Source organism: Octopus bimaculoides, chromosome 8 (genome assembly GCF_046866305.1).
Source record: "Octopus bimaculoides isolate indiv1 chromosome 8, ASM4686630v1, whole genome shotgun sequence".
NCBI lineage: Eukaryota > Metazoa > Mollusca > Cephalopoda > Octopoda > Octopodidae > Octopus > Octopus bimaculoides.
In genome coordinates this window covers 46,687,707-46,695,073 of record NC_142935.1, presented here as the reverse complement: position 1 = coordinate 46,695,073, position 7,367 = coordinate 46,687,707, and positions in this window count along the sequence as shown.

Below are 7,367 nucleotides of genomic sequence, written 5' to 3'. Positions count from 1 at the left end.
TGCATAGGAAAGGACACTTTAAATGATAAAAAAATAATCACAAAAATATAAATAACTCCTTAATACAAATTCTTTGAAAGTTTCCCACAATTTTATTTGAAAAATCGGAAATAAATAACTGTTAAAAATCTAACAACTAGTCTCTGCGACTATTCGTCCCTTCATCTATCCATTCCATCCATCTTCCACCATTTCTTTCTTTTTTTTGCATCCATTTTGATATCCATCTATCTATATGTATTTCCATATATCTTTCAATCTAATTGTCCCTCTACGTAGCCAGAAAACTATCAACAAGTCCATCCTGCAGTCTACAGGTCTATCTATGTGACTATATATCACTCTGTGTGTATATTATGCATTATTTTGCTACTCATCAGCCTATTTCATTGTGTGCATATATCAATAGATTTGTCTGTCTACATAACTAACTTTCACTATCAATGTCTGACTATCTGTCTATCTATCTGTCTATCTATCTGTCTACTATTGTTGATCGATCTATCATTATCTGTCTTTTTTTGCCAATATGTGATATGTGTGTCTGCATCTATGTGTGCGGTGTTTGCACGAGTTTCAACATTCACACACTTGTACAAGTATGCTTGTATGTTAATACCTATCAATCTATCAATTTACTTCCTTCGGCACGCATTTAAATTAGGCATCAGAAATGATAAAACACCTTCTAAAAAGATATTTGCCACTGACAAGAGCTACAGCAAAAAGAACAACAACAAAGGCTACGATGACGTCGACGACGGCAAAAATTACAACAAAAATTATACTAAAGAAAGCAACAACAGAGGTAATTAGAACAAGTAAAAATAACAAAACCAACTAAATTAGCAGCAGTATCATTCATATAATCATCTCTCTCACTCTCTCTCTCTCTCTCTCTCTCTCTCTTTTTCTTTATGTATATATATATATATATATATATATATATATATATATATATATATATATATATATATATATATATATATATATATATATATATATATATATATATATATATATATGCATACCTGCTTACATACATAGAGAGCGATAGATAGATAGGTAGATACATATTCGTATCTAGTTATGTATATATACACATATATATGTGTGTATGTGCATGCATGTATGTATGTATGTATGCATGCATGTGCATACGTAAGTACGTAAATACATACATACATACATACAGTAATAAGAAATCCAATGTAATTCTAATCCTGCAGTAAATGAATTATGTCGTATTCCTTAGGTTACAAGAAGAAAGCAAAGTGATGCTTGTCGCTGGAGAAGATTTCCCAATATTTTCCACCAATTGTCAGTGAGCCTCTATGCGTTCCATAGATATAGTTGCTAAATTCCCTTCAAAATAAAGTGTATCTTTCTCATCTTTTTTAAAACGAATAGATGGATATATTAAACAACAACAACGACAATAATAATAATGATAATAATAATAATAATAATAATAATAATAATAATAATAATAATAATAATAATAATGGATGCAATTTGGCCTTGATAAATGTGCAAAAGCTACCTTTATCAAAGGAAAAATGACAAATACATCTAATGTGAACCTTGACCAGCAAAATGTCATAAAAGAGTTAGAACCAGCGGAGAGCTACAAATACCTAGGGGTAATTGAAGGGGACAATATCAAGCACTCAGTGATGAGGGAAAGGATCAGAAGAGAATGTTATCGCAGGGTGAGAGCAATACTGAAGACAGAGCTGAACGCGAGAAACAGGATCGAAGCGATCAATGCTCTAGCCATACCAGTCGTGACTTACAGTTTCAACATCGTTAACTGGTCAATTACTGAAATATGTAATGTTGACAGAAAAATACGAAAACTGTTGACAATGCATAGAATGCACCACCCTAAGGCAGATATAGAACGTCTTTATCTGCCAAGAAAAGAAGGAGGCCGAGGACTTTTACAGCTGGCATTATCAATGAAGGTAGCCACAATTGGCCTAGACACCTATCTGAAAAACTCTGAGGACTGGATGCTAAAACTTGTCTTAAAATATGAAAGCAAGAAAGCATCTTACTCAGTAACAAAACAGGCAAAGGAATATCTAAGTGAATTCCAATTGCAACAAATTCAAGAATCAGACGAACTAGAAACACCTGCAGAAAAAGCTAAGCGCTTGAAAACCCGTGCTAAAATTGCTGCCTTAGCTATTATGACTGAAAAATGGCATGGAAAACCTCTCAATGGCAAATACCCAAAGAGAGCGAATAATGCAGATATTGACAAAGCCCTTACCCACCAATGGTTAATGGCCTCTGGCTTGAAATCAGAAACAGAGGGGTTTATCATAGCAGCCCAAGATCAATGCCTACCTACAAAGAACTACCAGGCCAACATATTAAAGAACGGCAGCTCCCCATTATGTCGTATATGCCAACAACAAAATGAGACCATCGATCATGTTGTCTCCATGTGCAGTCTGCTTGCGCCTACAGAGTATCTCAACAGGCATGATAGAGCTGCACAATATATTCACTGGGTAATATGCAAAAACCTGGACTTGCCCCATGATAAAAACTGGTGGGAACACAAACCACCCCCAGTACTTGAAAATGATCACATTGCACTCCTCTGGAACTTCACCATTCAAACTGACAGAAAGATAGACGCAAATAGGCCAGACATCATACTGAAAGACTTCAGACAAAAATCATGCCTCCTCATTGATATGACTGTCCCAATCGATATAAACGTATCTGTCAAGACCTACCAAAAACTGAGCAAATATAAAGATCTTGAAATAGAAATTAGCAAAATGTGGAATCTGAAGACGAAAACAATAACTATTGTCATAGGTGCCCTGGGAATGACAGCGAAACGGGCTGATTACTACCTAGATCAGATTCCAGGAAACCCCAAAATGGCTGAAGTTAAAAAAATAATGCTCATGGGAACTGCCCATATCGTACGTAAAATACTGTCTATGTGATCTCAAATTTTAAAGCAAACACATAATTTTCTTATGGTTTCTTAAACATTCACTTGAACAAAACTGTACAAATACAAATATATGGTACCCTAGGCATAACACCTACATGAACTTCTAACTTGTTGTCTTTTGAGGTCTCTGGGTGAGACTTGGATCCAACTTGTACAAATGCAAAACAAAAGTCAAACATAAAATAATAATAATAATAATAATAATAATAATAATAATAATAATAATAATAATAATAATAATAATAATAATAATTATTATTATTATTATTATTATTATTATTATTATAAAACCATGGAAAGTACGGGTAAAATGTATCCCTATAGTTATAGGAACTATTCCTAAAGATCTGAACAGATAGATAGATAGATGGAAGTAATAGGCATAAAACCCAGTTTAGTTCCAGAAAACAGTTTTTAGGGACAGCTAGGATACTTAGGAGGGTTCTTGGCATCTAAGGTTACTTGTTGTAGCCCGATGTTAGGAATCTTTCTTTTCCAACAGTCTAATCTGTTATGCGTATGTGAAATAATAATAATAATAATAATAATAATAATAATAATAATAATAATAATAATAATAATAATAATAATAATAATAATAATAATAATAATAATAATAATAATAGTGATAATAATATTAATAATAATAATAATAATAACATCCAGATAATATCCAGGTACCAAAACTTAGAATTTGTGGAAAGAGACCCTCTGAGACTACTTCTGATAAGTTTCTGTCTGTTCTCACAGAATCAACCAGAGCAAGCAAGACAGAGAGCTCTGGGGACTAAAATGATAATATTAATAATAACAGCTGTTTTTCTCTGAGTCGCACGCTATTCTCAGATCAAGATATTGTGGAGAGACGAAATAGAAACAGTGAATGTATTCAATTTATTCATTGAATTAGCATATGCAGCCGAAGGAAAATTTAAGGTCTGTGTTTTATTTTTGGCCAAAGTTTATTTTTCTCTCACATGCCACGACAAAAGTGGTCTTGAATATTTCAGCCTTAAATCAACAATTGACTGTATGATGAAAGAAAGAAAAAATAGGATAAAGACGACGAGCATCGAAGAAAAAGTCATGTAAAATGCAACGGATTTACTAAAACTTTCAATCAGTTGAGCAGTTGATTCTTATTTCGATTTATCGATTGCAGTTCTTTCTACCACTTGGAACTGGATATTTTACAGAAACTTACTATCAGTAAAATTGTCAATTCTGTTGTTTGGAAAATAAATATATTATTTTCAACTTAAGTATTTGTGAATATACAACAATTATGAATGTTTTTTTTTTTTTTTTTTTTGTTAATATCTTGAAAACATTCCTTATCATGTTTGGTTAAAATATTTCACTGAAATGTTACGTTGATATAGTAGACAGAATCATAATAAAAAATGTTCCTTTGACATTCATCGTTTATAAAAAATATTCCTAACATATCACACACATGTTCACAAATGGGAGAACTTTCATGTATTTATTCGATCTTCTGAAATTAGCAGCTAAGTTTCTTTCGAATTAGCCAGAAAGACACTTCATAGTGTTAAAAATGGAAGCTTCACTAGGAATGTTGTTTATGGAGAAGTCATCTAAGTAAACGTAAATATTCTTTTCTATTCTAGGTACAAGGCCCAAATTTTGGGAGAGGGGGCCTGTCGATTAGATCGACACCAGTACGCAACTGGTACTTAATTTATCGACCCCTCGGCGGAATTTGAACTCAGAACGTGAAGACAGACAAAATACCGCTAAGCATTTCGCCCGGCATGCTAACGTTTCTGAAGAATATATACATAGAATGTATACACCATGTTTGCAGAATATGAAATAAATATTTTTAGATAAATGATTTTCATTTAGCATTGTTTATGATAATCTCCATTTCAATTATTTGCCGAATTAAAAGTGTCTAATACAAATTCTATTTTTTTGGAAAATGAAAGTAGGTATAAAGTCGATAAATTTTTAATTCTCTCAAAAACTTTAAAATTAAACTGAACAATTTTTTAAATTAAAGGTAACACTTTAAAATGTTACCATTTTGCTGCCAGCAAATCGACGGTTATCGAACTGCTACAATTACAAGTAGTAGCAGTTGTTGGTGTTGTTTCTTTTGTCATTTCGTTTGTTATTCTGCCGATAATGAATTGCTAGATATCAAGCAACATTCTGCAATTTTAGGTAGGTAGTGCCTTATAATTCTATCTGTGCCAAGCAAACAGGTTTTTTGTAGAATCAGAAAATTCATTTTACTATTGAACATATTCAACGAATCATCGAGCTTCTTGCAACTGTTCTAGAGGCTCCTAATACAACTGGAATAAAGTTAATTTGATCCAAATTCTCTGAAGTTCCAAATTCTCTGAAATTCGTATTTTAATTCTCGGTATTTTTCTGTTAACTTACGGTTTTTGTTTACCATTATTATATAAACAAAAAATATCGATTAAGCAACATATACTTTCTTTATTATTGACTATTATTGATTATCTAGGGATGAATGTTTCCTTTGTCTATCTTCATATTCCGTAGTGCCTTTCGGTACTCGTTTTCAGGACCGTGTTCTACCTTACGGTGATACCATTTTCCACATGTTTAAATATCCAAATATTTTATAAATTTACTAATGTATGACTATAGCAATTCTGTTGTCTATTAGTTCTGATAAACCCTCTAAGCAAAATTTTACATTAGGATACTTCATGAGCAACTGTCTCTTCTCACTCAATACACATTCAATATTCAGATGATGTGCCTTGCATATCTGTTATTCAGCCTGATGTATTTCGTTTTAACTCCTTGCTTCTAGGTAGCTAAGATCAAGTACTTTGTGTAATTTTTCACCCATCCACAGCCTACCTTTTGTCTATCCATCGAAATGACTTCTCATCTCGATATCCTTCCTTATTTTGGAAAACATATTGTGTAAACTTTTCTGCTCACATCGTTGCTTTCTAATTCCTAGGTCATCATTTTTTCCCCTTCCTTCACATATTATTTCTTCTCTTTGGACTGCTATCGCTGCTTCGAAATAACTTCACCACAACGTATTTCCTTAAACTTTCTACCTGTACTCCTAAACATTCTTCTACATTTATTCATTTTCTTCATCATTTTTATAATTTCTGTTTAAATACAATCTGTTAGTATCTACCTGTGAGTACAAGGCTCTGCAGAGCTTCATCAATTTACTTATTGTTCTATCTACCTTCTTAAGACCTTTTTTCGTTCATTTTATTTCAGTGTTGCATTTCATAATGAATACCCTCGAGTTTATTGCACTGCTGGTACTTATGCCGCTGAGTTTGAATTTTAACATCTTTCTTACCCGTCGGAAATATTCTCTCCTGGTTTTGTCTTTTATTGCTCTAGCCTTTATACTGTTAGCTTCCTTGACATCAGATATTTTTATTGATCTTCTGTATCAGTTTCCTGCATCTTCTCGTTCTATAGATTTATTCTGTCGCTTTTATGATGTTTCTTTTTTTGTTTTTGTCATTACAAGAATCCTACACCTGGAAATACTAGATTTCTTTCTGATATAATTGCTAAATACCGTCACTGTACTGACAAGAGTCTCAAATTCTTGGTTTTGTCAGATGGCTTTGGACTTCCATGAAAAGGAAATGGTTAACTATCTCTTGGTTTTATCTTGGACAATATTTTCAGCATTTAGTTTTTCTTAGTTTAGGTTGAGTATGATAAGCGCAGTGCCAAATAATAAGGGCAATAAGTTATCACGGTGGTTTCTAAATATAGTATACGACTGGATATTCGGTGGGGGGGGGGGGGAGTTCATTTCATTTTCCCCACTATTTGAAATTATATCGAGCTGGATAGGGAGTTAAAAGGGCTTCTGTATATTTTCCATCCAACCGTTTGTGCTCACAAGAATTGGATCTATCTGAGACTTTGCTCACAGACATATCTTCAAGACGCCACATGGTAGGATGGAACTTGAGCTATGATGTTTGCACTTATGCGCACATATATGGATGAATGTTTACTATATACACACACAACAGCACTAGGGACTTAAGATATAAACTGATCTCTTTGTCCTAGAGAAAAACCTCATCAAAGAAGTATAGTAACAGTACAACTTACAGGTACCACACCTAAAAGTTAACCGACAGCGACATCATATGCATCTTCACACGTCCAGAAAAACAAACAACTTTATTTTCACATATAGAACTAGTACACATTAACCTGTATAAAATCTACAACAAAGTTTGCATTAATGCCCTCAACACAATCTCTGCATCCTGCTCAAATTATAACCAGCATGCCATGTCCTGTATAACATATTTCGAATTTAAGTAGCGCACATACGCATCCTACAGTTTTCGCTTACGTGTCCATTCCGTGCATC